General features: G+C 39.4%; 1 pseudogene; it reads left to right on the top strand.

The window, feature by feature from the left end:
* The window catches only part of LOC123191668 (photosystem I assembly protein Ycf3-like), a 45368-nt pseudogene extending 25885 nt beyond the window's left edge, over positions 1–19483 (top strand).
* Positions 19484–19856: the final 373 nt, after the last annotated feature.

A 19856-nucleotide genomic window follows, 5' to 3' on the forward strand; every position in this document is an offset into this window, starting at 1 on the left:
ATGAATATCATTTGAACAAGTACATTACTAGCCCTTGTGCACCTCATGTTGATTCTTTGCACCCTACCCTCGATGAAGATATTGACATGATTCACAATCTTAGAACTGTTGAGCTCATCATTAGAGGCTTGCCTAGAAACTTGATTAGATGTTTGCCTACTCTCAAGTGTGCTTACACCATATGGAGATTTCTTGAGGAATGATTTCCAGATTATTCCTTGAAAAATTTAGACGAAATTCTCCATAAGTCTATTGCCTTGAGTAAGATGAACTCTAGTGATCCTAGCTTTGGTGATTGTCTATTTGAGCTTACCAATCTCATGCGTGCTAAAGGAAATGTTGGAATCATTAGCGATATCATATCCGAAGCTATTAGAATTCATAAAGGTAACCATTGTGATGATCATTTATCTAATGAATTACCCTCTCTAGGAATTGATCAATCACAAAATGATGTTGAACATGGATACTATGATGAAGTTGATGATAGTGACTATGATCTTGATGATGCAATGAGGCATTTTGGTCTTATGGCAAATCTTCGCGGCTACATGGCTGGAGGAAAGGAATGGGTCCTTGATAGTGGATGTACTGATCATATGACCGGAGATAAAGATATGTTCCGTGAGCTTGCTGAAAACGACGGCCCTCAAAAATATGTCACTTTTGGTGATAATTCAAAGGGTAAGGTGGTTGGTCTTGGTAAGGTGGCCATCTCACATGATAGCTCCATACAAAATGTCATGCTCGTTGAATCCCTTGGATACAATTTACTTTCAGTTTCTAGACTTGCGGATTTCGGTTTCAATGTCTTATTCACCGAAGTAGATTGCCAAGTGTTTCGTAGAGACAATCATAAAATGGTCTTTACCGGTATACGTAGAGGAGATCTTTACATTGTTGATTTCACTAAAAAGGCTCAACCTAGAACTTGTTTAATTACCAAATCTTCTAAAGGCTGGTTGTGGCATAGAAGACTAGGTCATGTTGGTATGCGAAATCTTGATAAGCTTATTAAAGGTGATCATATCCTTGGAATAAAAGATGTCATATTTGACAAGGATAGACTTTGTAGTGCTTGTCAAGCAGGGAAACAAGTTGGAGGAAGTCACCGCGCGAAGAACATCATGACCATAAGAAGACCACTCGAGCTACTTCACATGGATCTCTTTGGTCCAAATGCCCACAAGAGTCTCGGTGGTAACTCATTTGGTCTAGTCATAGTTGATGATTTTTCAAGATTTACGTGGGTGTTCTTTCTTGATGACAAATCGCAGGTCCAAAAGATCTTCAAAAACTTCGCTAGGAAGGCCCAAAATCAGTTTGACGTGAAGATCAAGAAGGTTCGGAGCGACAACAGAACGGAGTTCAAGAACGCAAATGTGGACACCTTTCTTGACGAAGAAGGGATTTCACGCGAGTTCTCGGCTACGTACACACCTCAACAAAATGGAGTTGTTGAAAGGAAGAACCGGACTCTTATCGAGATGGCAAGAACGATGCTTGATGAGTACAAAACGCCAAAGCACTTTTGGGCGGAAGCGGTTGAGACAGCTTGTCATGCAACAAATCACTTGTATCTTCGCAAGCTACTCGGCAAGACGGCATACGAGCTCATCACCGGTAACAAACCCCAAGTTGGATACTTTCGAGTATTCGGCTCAAAGTGCTACATTTTTGATAAGCATCGTCATTCTAAATTTGCTCCTAAATCTCATGAAGGTTTCCTACTTGGTTATGGCTCAAACTCTCACACTTACCGTGTCTACAACAATTTCACCCGAAAGGTTGAAGAGACGGTAGATGTGAAGTTTGATGAATCTAACGGCTCGCAATTAGAGCAATTGCCAATTGATGTAGGAGATAAAGACCCTTCGGAAGCAATTCAAGACTTGTCCATTGGCAAGATTCATCCAACGGAAGTGAAGGAGAGTACCTCATCCGTCCAAGTGGAAGCTTCTACCTCACGACAAGGTGAACCAAGAGTTGATACGGAAGCATCCACAAGTGGGACACGCCAAAATGAAGAAAACGAGGAAGCGCACCAAGATGATCATCAACAACCTCCTTCTCCACCATGACAAGAGAACGACAACGTCAACAATGAAGAAGGCCAAGAAGAAGCACAAGATGAAGAGGATGTTCCACCCCGACCCAAGCAAAAGCTTTCACGAGTTCGAGCAAGAATTGCTAAGGATCATCCCATCGAGCAAATCTACAATGATATCCAAACTGGAAGAATCACTCGCTCTAAAACTCGTTTATCTAACTTTTGTGAACATTACTCATTCATCTCTAGCATTGAACATATGAAGGTTGAAGAAGCATTGGAGGATCCGGACTGGATAAACGCTATGCATGAAGAGCTACACAACTTTGAGAGAAATCAAGTGTGGACATTGGTCGAGAAGCCCAACAACAACCACAACATCATTGGTACCAAATGGGTGTTTCGCAACAAGCAAGATGAAGATGGACAAGTGGTTCGCAACAAAGCACGTCTCGTCGCCCAAGGCTACACACAAGTTGAAGGTATGGACTATGGTGAGACATATGCTCCCGTTGCTAGACTTGAGTCCATTCGCATCTTACTTGCTTATGCTAATCACCATGATATCACCTTGTACCAAATGGACATTAAAAGTGCTTTTCTAAATGGAAAAATTGAGGAAGAAGTTTATGTTAAGCAACCTCCCGGCTTCGTCAATCCTAAGAAACCTAATCATGTTTACAAACTTCACAAAGCCCTTTATGGTCTTAAACAAGCTCCTAGAGCATGGTATAAATGCTTGACCAAGTTCCTTATTGAAAAAGGCTTTGAAATTGGTAAAATTGATTCTACTCTTTTTACTAAAAGGGTTAATGGAGAACTATTTGTGTGCCAAATTTATGTTGATGATATCATATTTGGTTCAACTAACCCTCATTTTAGTGAGAAGTTTGGAAAGCTAATGTCGGAGAAGTTTGAGATGTCTATGATGAGTGAACTCAAATTATTTCTCGGTTTACAAATCAAGCAAACTAAGGAAGGTACCTTTGTCTCTCAAACGAAGTACACCAAGGACTTATTCAAGAAGTTCAATATGCAAGAATGCAAAGGTATGACTACACCCATGCCTACTAGTGGACATCTTGATTTGACCAAAGATGGTGAACCGGTTGATCAAAAGGTTTATCGCTCTATGATTGGTTCATTGTTATATCTATGTGCCTCTCGTCCCGATATTATGCTAAGTGTGTGCATGTGTGCACGATATCAAGCTGCTCCTAAAGAGTGTCATCTTAAGGCTGTGAAAAGGATAGTGAGATACCTAATCCATACACCAAATTTTGGCATTTGGTATCCCAAGAGGTCCTCTTTTGATCTTGTTGGCTACTTCGATTCGCACTATGCCGGAGACAAGGTTGATAGAAAATCCACTTCGGGTACTTGTCAATTCCTTGGTAGATCTCTTGTGTCTTGGTCTTCCAAGAAACAAAACTCGGTATCCTTATCCACCGCCGAAGCGGAATACATTGCCGCTGGTTCATGTTGTGCTCAATTACTTTGGATGACCCAAACTCTTAAAGATTATGGGATATATGTGAAACATGTTCCATTGCTATATGACAATGAAAGTGCTATTAAGATTGCTCACAATTCCGTGCAACATTCTCGAACTAAGCATATTGAAGTTCGTCATCAGTTCATTCAAGATCATGTTGCAAAAGGGGACATTAACCTTAAGCATGTTCGCACCGATAAGCAATTGGCGGATATTCGCTAAACCACTTGATGAGAAAGTGTTTTGCAGGTTGAGAGGTGAATTGAACATCATTGATGCTTCAAACTTGGAGTAGGAACTCCATTTGATACATGCGGGGCATGAGCCTATGACTAATCCTCGATATTTCTCTTATGATGCTATTCATATGTCTTGGATATATTTGTACCTTGCATGGTATCTAACCCGTGTAGGTACTTGGATGAATCTAAATTTATGAGATTGCCACACACTCACATCTTGAGCAATTTCTACATCACCAAGTCTCTACACAATGGTGGTTGAAGACAAGGAAGCACGAAACCATTCAAACATATCCTTTGGCAAATTCTATGTTGAGTCTCATGATTGTCATTTTGGATACACAAGTGCTCTTCCTTGCAAAGCTAACCCATGTAGGTAGATGAACTCAAACTCCAAGTGGTGCTCCCAACTCTTGATGAACTACATCAACCTTGAGCAATCCACACAAGTTCAACTACATGATCAAGATCAACACCACCACCCAAGGTATGTTATTCCATCTTAGAGAAGCTTTACTCCAAGTCATGAGCCAAAGAAACTCGACAAGATGTGAATACATCAAGATGCTTAAACGAAAAATGGTAACCCCATTTTGAGCTTAAACGATGAGTATGACCTATGATCAAGTGCTCTCACTTGACTCCTAAGTCAATATACTCTAACATAGGTGACTTTGTCACCGACCATTTCTAGATGAAGTTCTCTAGTGTTTCTCCGTGCTTTTGCATTTGCATATTTGTTTCCCCTTTCAAAAAAACTTCATCTAGAACTTTTAGTTTCTTTTCTTTCCTTTTTGTTCTGCATTTTCTGCATCCAATTCATTGCAAATCTTTCAGTAAATTCCTTGCATATCCTTGTGAGATCTTACTTGTCTAGTGAGCTGAGGTGACAAGTGGTTTCACTCTGATGAACTCGGTCACACCGGTTTGTTCTCTTTGGCCCAACCGAAATCTTTCGGTGCAACCGAAGCACACAACTCGAAGTCACCGATTCCATCACAGGAAAACCAACTTGCCACTTATTCCTGATTTCTGTTTGCTCCAGCTCCACTCAATGATTCTTGTCCTCTACCAGCATCATATTAGACATGCTGCTTTGCTCTGTGACTCGAGGACCAACCCATTTGTATCACATTTCCAGAAGAGCCCTTCTTGGAAATTGATGTCAAAGGGGGAGAGAGAGATCACATCAAAGCTTAATCCTTCCTATAGGGGGAGAAAAAGAGAATACTCAGGGGGAGAGAGTTTCTCAACTAGGAGAAAGTAAAATCATCAAAGACCCCAGATGCTTGGTGTTCAAGAGGAGAGATGTCACATGTCTTTAAGAGGGGAAAGACATGTTTGGTTGCTTGCTTTAGCTCAAACTCTGTTGTTTCCTTTTTTGTTGCTCTGATTTTTTGTTCCCTATCTTCTCCCAATATCCCATGGAGATTCAGGGGGAGCAAGACATCTAAGGGAAGGAAATCTCTGATTTTATTGCATATCTTTACCTTTGGGGACATGTCTATATCCAATGTGGTACTTAGTACTCACTCTACGTGTCATCCCAGTCTTGGTTCTCTTGTGGTTTCTCTTGCTTGCTCTGGTCAGTAGGTGTATCTGTGTTATTTAACCTTGTTTGCGCAGGTTCATCCCATCCTAAGCCAACTCAAGACCACAAGGTAAGTATATGCATCACAGTCATGTGAATGAGAAGTTCTTGCTGATGTACATACTGTTTGCAAGAAGGACTCATGAGCATGAAGGTACATTTCTCACATTCACATCATTTGGTCTAATGCATATAGCCAAGATACATGTAACACATTTCTTACTCTGTCATGTTTACGCATTCACATGCTCCTATATTCAATATTCACATGATTGCATACATGTAGGGGGAGCCTATGCATGTTACATGTCTTTCCAAAGCTTTACTTGATATTCTCTATATCTTTATCTAAAGCTTTGATGTATGTTGTCATCAATTATCAAAAAGGGGGAGATTGAAAGCACAAGTGCTCCCTGGGTGGTTTTGGTAATTAATGTCAACATATCTCTTGTTGGACTAACACTTTTACCTAGTATGTTTCAGATAAGTTCAACAATGGAGTGGCATGGATTGGCTCAAGCTTCAAGATCAAGACTCTACATTTTCTATTTTAGTGATCCAAGATCACATTGAGTCTATAGGAAAAGCCAATACTATCAAGAGGGGATGAGGTGTTGCTTAATGGCTTGCTTGCTCAAAGTGCTTAGTGATATGCTCCAAAACCCTCAACTACCTTCCCACATCCACATATGACCTAAACCAAAAGTCAAACTCGGCCCCACCGATTCTATCTATCCGGCGCCACCGAGTTTCAGATGTCATATCCACTGCCACAAACCCTAGCAAATCGGTTTCACCGATAGGGATCTTGGTCTCACCGAGATGGGATTGTAATCTCTCTGTGTATGTCCATTACCAAAATCGATCTCACCGAGTTTGAGCAATCGGTACTACCGAGATTACAATGCAAACCCTCTGGTTAGCTTATTACCAAAATCGGTCCCACCGAGTTTGTGTAATCGGTCACACCGAGATTACGTTATGCCCTAACCCTAACCATATCGGTCCTACCGAGTTGCATCTCAGTCCCACCGAAAATCCTAACGGTCACTAGGTTTGCTGAATCAGTCCGACCGAGTTTAATCATTTGGTCCCACCGAGTTTGGCAAATTGTGTGTAACGGTTAGATTTTGTGTGGAGGCTATATATACCCCTCCACCCACTCTTCATTCCTGGAGAGAGCCATCAGAACATACCTACACTTCCAATACACATTTTCTGAGAGAGAACCACCTACACTTGTGTTGAGGTCAAGATATTCCATTCCAACCATATGAATCTTGATCTCTAGCCTTCCCCAAGTTGCTTTCCACTCAAATCTTCTTTCCACCAAATCCAAATCCTGTGAGAGAGAGTTGAGTGTTGGGGAGACTATCATTTGAAGCACAAGAGCAAGGAGTTCATCATCAACACACCATTTGTTACTTCTTCGAGAGTGGTGTATCCTAGATTGGCTAGGTGTCACTTGGGAGCCTCCAACAAGATTGTGGAGTTGAACCAAGGAGTTTGTAAGGGCAAGGAGATCGCCTACTTCGTGAAGATCTACCGCTAGTGAGGCAAGTCCTTCGTGTGCGACGGCCGTGATGGAATAGACAAGGTTGCTTCTTCGTGGACCCTTCGTGGGTGGAGCCCTCCGTGGACTCGCGCAACCGTTACCCTCTGTGGGTTGAAGTCTCCATCAACGTGGATGTATGATAGCACCACCTATCAGAACCACGACAAAAACATCCGTGTCTCCAATTGCGTTTGAATACTCCAAACCCTTCTCTTTACATTCTTGCCAGTTGCATGCTTTACTTTCCGCTGCTCATATACTCATTGCATGCTTGCTTGATATGTATTGTGTTTGTTAAACTTGTGCTTAAACTCCACTTAAACTTAAGAATAATAAAAACTGCAACTTTTGGCACTTAGTGTCTAATCACCCCCCCCCCCTCTAGACACCTCTTCTCGATCCTTTTAGCTTTTCATGGATGACTTTTCTGTGTATGGGAAGTCTTTTGATGATTGTTTAAGCAATCTTAGTCGAGTTTTGCAGAGATGTGAGCAAACAAATCTTGTCTTAAACTGGGAGAAGTGCCACTTTATGGTTAATGAAGGTATTGTTTGGGACCATAAAATTTCCGAAAGAGGTATTGAGGTGGTCAAAGCTAAGGTTGATGCAATTGAGAAAACGCCATGTCCTAAAGATATCAAAGGTATTCATAGTTTCTTAGGTCATGCTGGTTTCTATAGGAGATTTATCAAAGACTTTTCTAAAATTTCTAGGCCTCTTACAAATCTTTTGCAAAAGGATGTTCCTTTTGTTTTTGATGATGATTGTTTAGAAGCCTTTGAAACACTCAAGAAAGCCTTAATTTCTGCACCTATTGTTCAACAACCTGACTGGAACTTACCTTTTGAAATTATGTGTGATGTTGTTTCTAGGACAAAGAGTTGATAAGAAACTAAATATTATTCATTATGCTAGTAAAACTCTAGACAGTGCACAACGAAATTATGCTACTACTGAAAATAATTTCTAGCAGTGGTGTTTGCTTGTGATAAATTTAGATCTTACATTGTTGACTCTAAGGTTATCGTTCACACCGACCATGCTGCTATTAAATAACTTATGGAAAAGAAAGATGCTAAACCTAGACTTATTCGATGGGTTCTCTTGTTACAAGAATTTGATTTATACATCACTGGTAGAAAAGGAGCAGAGAACCCCGTAGCTGATAACTTGTCTAGGCTTGAAAATGTCCTTGATGACCCACTACCTATTGATGATAGCTTTCCTGTTGAGCAGTTAGCTGTAATAAATGTTTCTCATAACACTCCTTGGTATGCTAATTAATCTAATTACATTGTTGCTAAACATTTACCACCTAGCTTTACATACCAACAAAGGAAAAAAAATTCTTCTACGATTTAAGACATTACTTTTGGGATGACGCACATCTTTATAAAGAAGGAGTAGATGGTATTATTAGACGTTGTGTACCCGAGCATGAACAAGGACAAATCCTATGGAAATTTCACACCGAAGCATATGGAGGACATCATGTGGGAGACAGAACTGCTCGCAAGGTATTGCAATCTGGGTTTATTGGCCTACTCTCTTCAAGGATGCTCGTAAGTTTGTCTCATCTTGTGATGAATTGTCAAAGAATAGGTAATAGCGGTAAGCGTAAAGAAATGCCTATGAATTATTCACTTGCTGTTGAACCATTTGATGTTTGGGGTTTTGATTACATGGGACCTTTTCCTTCCTCTAATGGGTATACACATATTTTTGTTGCTGTTGATTATGTTACTAAGTGGGTAGAAGCTATTCCAACTACTAGTGTTGATCACAACACCTCTATTAAAATGCTTAAGGAAGTTATTTTCCCAAGGTTTGGAGTCCCTAGATATTTAATGAATGATGGTGGTTCTCACTATTCATGGTGCTTTCCGTAAAATGCTTGATAAGTATAATGTTAACCATAGAAATGTATCACCCTATCATCCTCAGTCTAGTTGTCAAGTTGAACTTAGCAATAGAGAAATAAAATTAATTTTGCAAAATACTGTCAATAGGTCCTGGAAGAATTGGTCTAAGAAATTAGATGATGCACTTTGGGCTTATAGAACAACATATAAAAATCCTATGGGTATATCTCCTTATAAAATGGTTTATGGAAAAGCTTGTCATTTGCCTCTTGAGTTAGAACATAAAGCATATTGGGCAATTAAATAACTCAACTATGATTTCAAACTTGCCGGTGAAAAGAGGTTATTTGATATTAGCTCATTAGATGAATGGAGAACCCAAGCTTATGAAAATGCCAAGTTGTTTAAAGAAAAAGTTAAAAGATGGCATGATAAATGAATCCAGAAGCGTGAGTTCAAGGTAGGAGAATATGTTCTTTTGTACAACTCTTGTTTTAGATTCTTTGCAGGAAAACTCCTCTCCAAATGGGAAGGACCCTATGTTATCGAGGAGGTTTACCGGTCTGGAGCTGTCAAAATAAATAATGCCGAAGGTACTAACCTGAAGGTTGTTAATGGGCAACGAATAAAGCATTATATCTCAGGTACGCCCATTAGTGTTGAAAGTAATATTATCCAAACTATGACACCGGAAGAACACATAAAAGAGACCTTTCGGAACACTCCAGAATCTTGAAAAAGCGGAGGTACATGATACGGTAAGTAAACGGACTCCGAAAAATCCGCAAAAAATTTTTTGTCAGTTTTGGAATATTTAGAAAATTAGGAAAATAAGAAACTACCTGGAAAGTCGCCCTGGTGGGCTCAAGACACCAAGGTGTCCGCCCAAGTGGGCATACCTTATGGACTCGGTTTTTCTTCCGTTTGCTTGTTTCCCAAGATAAAAAATATTTATATCCCCCCCAAACCTATTGACCACCGTAACATGGAAAAATCTTCTGTTTTCTTTTCTTGCTGTTTTCCTGATAGATCTGAAAATATGCCATCCCAAGACTCTGAGGGTGAGAGCTATGTTGCTGATTTTATTGCAAGCCCCAAGTCTTATGGGGATGTGGAGCATTATGGCTGGACTTCGGAGGAAAAGGAAGACTATTATCCCAGGGAGAAGGAGGAGACGAGCTCAGACGAGGACGAAGCCCCGTTGCCTCAACCTGGGGACATGCATGTGGAATTCAAGAAGTCAAGCCTCCCCAACAAAGAAAATAGGCCTAATATTCAGTTTATACCCTTCCGCCTTTTGCAGGAAAATAAGCAAGATTTATGCAAGAAGGTACTGGAGCTCGAGTGGGAGATCGGTGAATTGAAGGAGGAAAATTGCATCCTCAAGTGTAAGCTGAATAAGAAGGACAAACCCTCCACTTCATCACCACCTCCTTCTTCATCGCCAAAAGAAAATTGAGTATCGGGTATGGGCACTCCCCTTGGCTTCCGCCAAGCTTGGGGGAGGTGCCTCGGTATCATCTCACCCCCACTATCTTTTGCCTTTACTTATTTTAGTTCGATCTTCTGCTTTAGATGAATAAAAGTTTAGTTCGATCCTTTCTTTTTGAGAGCTTGCTTAGTGATCTATCCTTGTAATCATGTGTGAGATATATAATAAAGTTTAGTTTGAGTTTTGCTCTTTACTTTCATGTTTCAATAAAAGGAAAGGAAATAAATGAAAAGATCATATGCTAATCATATGGTAGGTGGTGACACCACATAAGGAAAAGTATAAGTACAAAATTTTATTAGAGATTGACAAGCATGGCATTGGTCAATGATGCAACTCATGAAAGAACTAATGGGAAGAGAAGATTCACATATAAATACACTATCATGGAAATCTTTTGTGATTGTGAGCCCCCATCAAAATATTATATGCCAAAATTGTTGACGTTGGACAAGGAAGACAACTTAATGATTTATGTTTCTTCATATTCACATAGAAGTTATATTGTCATAGATCCTTCAAATGTGGTGCTTGCCCCCTATCTTTGCTAGCCAAAAATTCCGCACTAAGTAGAGATACTACTTGTGCATCCAAAAACCTTTAAACCCAAATCTGATTTTCAAGAGTCCACCAGACCTACCTATGGATTGAGTAAGATCCTTCAAGTAAGTTGTCATCGGTGAAATAAGGCAATAAAAATTGCTTCTAAAAGTGTAAGATCATTTAGTGTAAGAGAAAATTGAGCGTTGTACGAACTTGTGATGGTAAAGAAATAAAAGCGACAGACTGCATAATAAGGGTTGTCATCACAAGGGGCAATATAACGTGGCGTTCCCTTGCATTTAGGGGTTGACCATACAAACAAATAAGCACATGGGAACCTCTGCTTCCCTCTGTGAAGGGCCTATCTTTTACTTTCATGTATTTACTTTTATGCAAGATTCAAAGTTCTTCTTTATTTTCCTTCTATTTTTCTCCTTTGGCAAGCATCATGTGGTGAGTAAAGATCTAGGCACATATGTCCATTTGATTATGGGTAGCATGATTTATTATTGTTGACATCACCCTTGAGGTGAATATGTTGGGAGGCGAAACTATAAGCCCATATCTTTCTATGTGTCCGGTTGAAACGTTTTGCTCATGTGTATGCAGTGAGTGTTAGCAATCATAGAAGATAAATGATGGTTGAGTATGTGGACTTGCCTAAAGGATCTGATATGTGACCCTTCCTGAAAAGATGATGAACTGTAGTTGCAAAGTTGACTGGGAACATAATTTGTTGGTTTCTAATCAATTTTATGCTTTATACTTTGATAGTGTGATGAATTGTTACTTATTCATGAGAAGTCTGCGATAAAAGTTCTAGGATAAAAGTTTTATGTTTAAGTTTGTTGCTGTTATAATAATCCGCATGATGCTACTATGTCCGTATTTTGTTTTTATCGACACCTCTCTCTCTCTAAGCATGTGGACATGTTTTTCGATTTCGGTTTTCACTTGAGGACAAGTGAGGTCTAAGCTTGGGGGAGTTGATACGTCCATTTTGCATCATGTTTACCTACTGTTATTTATAATGTTTTATGCATAATAATGCTTTTTGGAGTAATTATAATGCCTTTTCTCTCATAATATGCAAGGTACACACAAAGAGGAAGAATTCCGGCAGCTGGAAATCTGGACCTGAAAAAGCTACGTCAGGCCACCTATTCTGCGCAACTCCAAATGAGATGAAACTTCACAGGGAATTTTTATGGAATATATGAGAAATATTGGAGCCAATAAGTACCAGAGGGGGCCCACCAGCTGGGCACAACCCACCTGGGCGCGCCAGGGAGCCCAAGCACACCCTGGTGGGTTGTGCTCCCCTCGTCCCACCTCTGGTGCCCATCTTCTGGTATATAAGTCATTTTGACCTAGAAAAAATAAGGATAGGACTTTTGGGACGGAGCGCCGCCGTCTCGAGGCGGAACTTGGGTAGGAGCACTTTTGCCCTCCAGCGGAGCAATTCCGCCGGGGGAACTTCCCTCCCAGAGGGGGAAATCATCATCATCATCATCACCAACAACTCTCCCATCTTGGGGAGGGAAATCTCCATCAACATCTTCAACAGCACCATCTCCTCTCAAACCCTAGTTCATCTCTTGTGTTCAATATTTGTACCGAAACTATAGATTGGTGCTTGTGGGTGACTAGTAGTGTTGATTACATCTTCTAATTGATTACTATATGGTTTATTTGGTGGAAGATTATATGTTGAGATCCAATATTCTATTTAATACCCCTCTGATCTTGAGCATGATTATCATTTGTGAGTAGTTACTTTTGTTCTTGAGGTCACGGAGAAATCATGTTGCAAATAATCATGTGAACTTGATATGTGTTCGATATTTTGATAGCATGTATGTTGTGATTCCCTTAGTGGTGTCATGTGAACGTCGACTACATGACACTTCACCATATTTGGGCCTAAAGGAATTCATTGTGGAGTAGTAATTAGATGATGGGTTGCGAGAGTGACAGAAGCTTAAACCCTAGTTTATGTGTTATTCCGTAAGGGACCGATTGGATCCAAAAGTTTAATGCTATGGTTAGAATATATTCTTAATACTTTTCTCATAGTTGCGGATGCTTGCGAGGGGGTTAATCATAAGTAGGAGGTTTGTTCAAGTAAGAACAGCACCTAAGCACTGGTCCACCCACATATCAAATTATTGAAGTAGCAAACACGAATCGAATCAACATGATGAAAGTGACATGAAATTCCCGTGTACCCTCAAGAACGCTTTGCTTATTATAAGATACCGTTTTGGCCTGTCCTTTGCCTCAAAAGGATTGGGATACCTTTCTGCACTTCTGTTACTACTATTGTTACTTGCTCGTTACAAATTATCTTGCTATCAAACTACTCTGCTAATTACAATTTCAGCACTTACAAACATTACCTTGATGAAAACCACTTGTCATTTCCTTCTGCTCCTCCTTGGGTTCGACACTCTTACTTATCTAAAAGGCTACAATTGATCCCATATATTTGTGGGTCATCAGTGTGTGACCGACGGGCGCACGCACACGCTCGGCCACCTCCTGCCTGCTTGCCGCTGCTGGAGTCGGCGCCGAGCGCCACGTGATGACCCACAAGTATCTATCGTAGTCCTTTCGATAAATAAGAGTGAAGAACCCAACAAGGAGCATAAGGAAATGACAAGCGATTTTCAATAAGGTATTATCTACAAGCACTGAAATTATCGGTAATAGATAGTTGTGTGATAAGATAATTCGCAATGGGTAACAAGTAACAAAAGTAACTAAGGTGCAGCAAGGTGGCCCAATCCTTTTTGTACCAAAGTACAAGCCTAGACGAACTCTTATACAAAGCAAAGCGCTCTCGAGGACACATGGGAATTATTGTCAACCTAGTTTTCATCATGCTCGTATGATTCGATTCGTTGCTTTGATAATTTGATATGTGGGTGGACCAGTGCTTGGGTGTTGTCCTTGCTTGTACAAGCCTCTCACTTATTATTAACTCCTCTCACAAGCATCCACAACTATGAAAGAAGAATTAAGATAAATCTAACCATAGCATGAAACATATGGATCCAAATCAGCCCCTTAGGAAGCAACACATAAAGTAGGGTTTAAGCTTCTGTCACTCTAGCAACCCATCATCTACTTATTACTTCCCAATGCATTCCCTAGGCCCAAACAATGGTGAAGTGACATGTACTCGACATTCACACAACACCACTAGAGGAGAGACAACATACATCTCATCAAAATATCGAACGAATACCAAATTCTCATGATTACTTATAACAAGACTTCTCCCATGTCCTGAGGAACAAACGTAACTACTCAGAAAGCATATCCATATTCATAATCAGAGGTGTATTGAATAGCATTAAGGATCTCATCATATGATCTTCCATCGAATAAACCAACTAGCATCAACTACAAGGAGTAATCAACACTACTAGCAACCCACAGGTACCAATCTAAGGTTTTGAGACAAAGATCGAATACAAGAGATGAACTAGGGTTTGAGAGGAGATGGTGCTAGTGAATATGTTGATGGAGATTGGCCCCCTCTCGATGAGAGGATCGTTGGTGATGATGATGGCTTCGATTTCCCCCTCCGGGAGGGAAGTTTAACCGGCAGAACAGCTCCGTAGGAGCCCTAGATTGGTTATGCCCATGTTCCGCCTCGAGACGGCGGCGCTTCGTCCCGAAAGCTTCATCCTTATTTTTTTAGGTAAAAACCCTTCATATAGCAGAAGATGGGCACTGGGGGGGGCTACCAGGTGGGTGGCAAGGTAGGGGCGTGCCCAGGGTGGTAGGGTGCGCCCCCTACCCTTGTGGTTGCCTGGTGGGTCCCCCTGGTGCTTTCTTCGCCCAATATTTTTTATATATTCCAAAATAATTCTTCATGAAGTTTGAGGACTTTTGGATTTTTGCAGAATAGGTCTCTTAGATTTGCTCCTTTTCCAGTCTAGAATTCAGCTGACAGCATTCTCCCTCTGGGTAAACCTTGTGAAATAAGAGAGAAAAGGCATAAGTATTGTGCCATAATGTGTAATAATAGCCCATAATGCAATAAATATCAATATAAAATCATGATGAAAAATGGATGTATCAACTCCCCCAAGCTTAGACCTCGCTTGTCCTCAAGTGAAAGCCGATATCAAAAAATATCTCCACATGTTTAGAGATAGAGGTGTCGATAAAATAAAATACGGACATGAGGGCATCATGATCATCTTTAGAACAGCAACATAAATTGTCATATATTTCTTATGCGAAAGTAACAATTCGTTCACAAGGTAAATTATGAATCAGAAACTTCATTTAAAACTAATAAACTATGATCTCAGTCATTGAAGTAATCGCAATTTATCATAACATCAGAAAGAGTCAATATAAGAGCTTTTCAGCAAATCCACATACTTAACTATCATTTAATCCTTCACAGTTGCTAACACTCACACGATACTTTTGAGTTCAAAGTTTCAATCGGACACAGAGAAAGATAGGGGCTTATAGTTTTGCCTCCCAACCTTTTACCTCAAGGGTAATGTCAACAGTAATACTTTATGATAACCTACATCCGAGTGGATATATATATATATATATATCTGAATCTTTCTCCAACACATAGTGCTTGCCAAAAACAAAAAGTATAAAAAGGAAAGGTGAAGATCACCATGACTCTTGTATAAGGGTAGAAAATAAAAGTAACAGATAGGCCCTTCGCAGAGGGAAGCAGAGGTTGTCATGCACTTTTATAGTTGGATGCACAAAATCTTAATGCAAAAGAACATCACTTTATATTGTCACTTGTGATAAAGAACTTTATTATGCAGTCTGTCGCTTTTATTTCTTCCATATCACAAGTTTGTATAAACCTTATTTTCTTCACACTAATAGATCATACATATTTATAGAGCAATTTTTATTGCTTGCACTGATGACAACTTACTTGAAGAATCTTACTCAATCCATAGGTAGGTATGGTGGACTCTTATGACAAAACTGGTTTAAGGGATGTTTGGAAGCACAAGTAGTATCTCTACTTGGTGCAAAGGATTTGTCTAGCATAAGAGGGAAAAGCAAGCTCAACATGTTGGGGGATCCATAACAATATAACTTCTATTCGGATATAAGAAAACATAACCCATTATGTTGTCTTCCTTGTCCAACATCAACTTTTTAGCATGTCATATTTTAATGAGTGCTCACAATTGTGAAAGATGTCCAAGATAGTATATTTATATGTGGAGCCTCTCTTTCTTTATTACTTCCTATTAATTGCAACAATGACCAAAACTATGTTTGTCAACTCTCAACAATTTTTATTCATCATACTCTTTATATGTGAAGCCATCACTCTCCATAAGATCATTATACGATCCTTTTATTTCTTTTTACTATTTCCCTTATTTTATTCCCTCAAGATCATAGCAAGAAAGCAAAGCCCTCGACTCAAAACTACTCTTTATTATTTATAACTCAAGGACTTGATTACATAGATAGATCTCAAAACAAAACTCAAAGCTAGATCATACTAAAAACTTTATTCTACTAGATAAAGATATAACCAAAAGGATCAAACTAAGAAGAAAGATAAAGGTAAAGGTGTGATGGTGATACGATACCGGGGCTCCTCCCCCAAGCTTGGCAGTAGCCAAGGGGAGTGCCCATACCCATGTATTTATGTCTCTTTCTTCAGAGGTGGAGATGATAGAGTTGTTGATGATGTATACTTGTCATCCATCTTCCATGGCATAGGATCACCATCATAGAAGGATGAACGAGTCTTTGGGATCCTCAAATCTGCATCCAAACTCACATTTTTGGTTTTGTAGGTCATAGATCTGGGCTTAGAGGTGCTCGATTTTCTCGTGAAGCTTGAAGATGGCCTCCCCAATATTCTTGGCATCCAGCTTGTGATTATTGGTTAATTCCGCGATCATCAAGTGATTGGCGTTGAGTCCAGGTTCCACCGTCCCTTGACACTAGAAAACTTGCTGCTCCATTGCTTCGAGTCTTGTCACCATGCATCTGGTCTTCTTTGGACCTTCGACATCGCGGATGTGCAGCACCCCCTCACGCATCTCAATGGTTTGAGGGTGTTGCGGCACCTACGCAAGGTAGGGGTTGATGACCTTATCGAAAAACTTGTCCTTGGGGGCGCTTGGAGACGTCATGGTGATCTAGATCTGTCAGAAAAACAGCTCGAAACAAGAACACATGATTTTGTTGTGGTACGGTGATAACAACTTTCGGGAGATTATATAATGAATTTTTACCGACCAAAAGAATTCTTCTTATTGCATAATAAAATAAAGAAACCTTAGAATTCCGTTTGTATAAGATATGCTACACCATACTATCGAAATCAAAAATAGGGTATGAGACAATTAATAACTTTGAAAACACGAAATAGTTGATAACATAAGTTGTTGTTCAGAAATAGGAAAGTGGAATGAAATCCAGTCTTAGTCAAATATTTCATATCTCTTCGTGTCCAAGCAGAAGGAAAAGGATACAATTTGAGCTGAGCAGAAAATCCATATCTCTCTTATCCATTTAAAGCATATGGATTTTAGAGTAGAGCATATGGATCAATCTATTTATAATTATAAGAATCGAATGTGTTTGTTTTTATGTTATTTTGTGAAGGAATGAAAACAATTCTATATAGAATGGGTTGGGAATTACGCCTAGATCCCGTGTAAATGGAAATTTCATTGATAAGACCTCCTCAATTGTAGCCAATATTTTATTGCGAATAATTCGGACAACCTCAGGAGAAAAAAAGGCATTTACTTACTATAGAGATGGTGCGATTTGAATCCTTTTTTGCTTTTTTAGCCCTACCTATACCTCAGTCTTACAAAAAGAGAAGGGGTTGGCATAGAGAGAACCAAATTTGTAAAGCAAACAAACCCACGCTTCGGGAAGGTGAGGCGAACTAACAATTCCTTCCGTCGTGTATCCTTGATTGATGCGGCTTCAGATACTTCAATTGTAGATTTGAGTATTGAGCGAAAGGTTACACCTATAGGATATGGTATGGTATGGATTACAGGCCAATCCTACTCTATTAGTATCCATAGGAAGCATAGGGGAGAAAAGCACTACACCTAGAAATAGGAATCAACAAGAGAAAAACTTTGTTAGAAATTACCCCTTTCCTGATCGGTATCAGGGCTGGGAAGAATGGTTGGGATAACAAACAACCATCAGGTTTGTACTTTGGATACCCCTATAACCATCAAAGATCGTTGAAGTAGCTAATTCCTCTAAATAGGAGGCGTTGAGAACAAAGAAATTATTGGAGCTATCGTTTTCCTCTAGCATTAATAGAATTCGTTGGTGTTAAGAAAAACCTCTTGTGGGAAGGTTGGCTAGAGATTTCTTGGAAAAATACCAGCCCCTTTCGGTTCATAATGAGACGGGACTAATTCTATTTTGATTCTATAGATTATTTCGCTTAGTACTATTATGTACAGAAGGGAGGAGCCGTATGAGACGAAAACCTCATGTACAGTTTTGGAACGGAGATTTTTTTGAATAGAATGAACGACCGTAATGGATGTTGGCTCAATCCGAAGGAAATTACGTGGAAGCTTTGCAAAATTATTATGAAGCTACGCGACTAGAAATCGATCCCTATGATCGAAGTTATATACTCTATAACATAGGCCTTATACACACAAGCAATGAAGAGCATACAAAGGCTTTGGAATATTATTTCCGGGCACTAGAACGAAACCCCTTCTTACCGCAAGCTTTTAATAATATGGACATGATCTGTCATTACGAGCGACTATCTCCACTATAGAAAGAAAAAAAGAGGATCAAATTTTCTAGTAAATACTAGAAAAGGGGCTTTCTACATAGGGATCGTGAAAACAACGATTTTTCCCTATCAGCTTTAGGAAGGAAGGACACTTCACGAGAATCAAAAAATGAAGAAAGTATGGCCTATACTACTACTCTATGGATAAAGTTTCTCAAATTGATAGAGCAAGCACCATAAAGATCAATTAGTGAGCGACTGGGTCGATACAACTAAAAAACTGCTTACTTATCCCATGGTATGGGGCAAAATTTAGGAATCCACTTATGTAATAGAGTCGATCCACTAAGGGATTAAGCAGCGGTGTAGTATCAGATCCCAAAGATAGTAAGTTCTTTTTTCTTTCTTATGGAAAAAAGTCTTTTTCAAGGATTCTATAGAGATTTCATATATGAAACCGGGATAGTTACCTTTCAGAAAATTTGAACGAAGGCTCTATATCTATCTATGCTTCATTCTTATGAAGGTGGGACAAAAGATCAAACTGATTATTGATAAAAATTAGGGTTTGAAACTTAGGTAATTAATTTCTTCTGCTTAACCCAAGAACAAATTGGATTGAGTTTTGATAAATCGAATTCAGTTAAGATAGGGGAAATTCAGATAGCAATTTCTGAGCCGTATGAGGTAGGAAACTCTCAAGTACGGTTCTAAGGGAAGGAACATCCTATTCCGACCGAGGAGAACAGGCCATTCTACAGGGTGATTCGGGAAATTGCGAAAGCTTGGTTTGATCAAGCTGCAGAGTATTGGAAGCAAGCTATAGCGCTTACTCTGGGAAATTATATTGAAGCACAGAAGTGGTTGAAGATTATGAAGCGCTTTGAATTTTAATAAGACCATGCTCCTTCTTTTTCATAAAATGAGTGGTTTGGTTGTTGATCCATTAATCAAATAAATTAGGTCATAAGATCGAATCAAGAATTTCATTATATCCATTTCATAAGAATTAACCATAGGGATAGGGTCTAGAATAGAAGTAATAAAGTGAATAAAAAGAGGGGGCAATCTAAATATTGCTAATATATTATGACCATCTTATTAATAATTCTAATGAGTTATCTTAGAATTTAGAATCGAATAAAAAACCCTATATTATGCTCAAGGAAAGTAGATATAGATAGGAGCTTATGCCCTCAAAAAAATACACTAGTTTCTTAAATTAAAAATAAAAAAGATTTTTTTCTTACGTCGAGAAATATTTGTT

The sequence above is a fragment of the Triticum aestivum genome, chromosome 2A, assembly GCF_018294505.1.
Source record: "Triticum aestivum cultivar Chinese Spring chromosome 2A, IWGSC CS RefSeq v2.1, whole genome shotgun sequence".
NCBI classification, from domain to species: domain Eukaryota; kingdom Viridiplantae; phylum Streptophyta; class Magnoliopsida; order Poales; family Poaceae; genus Triticum; species Triticum aestivum.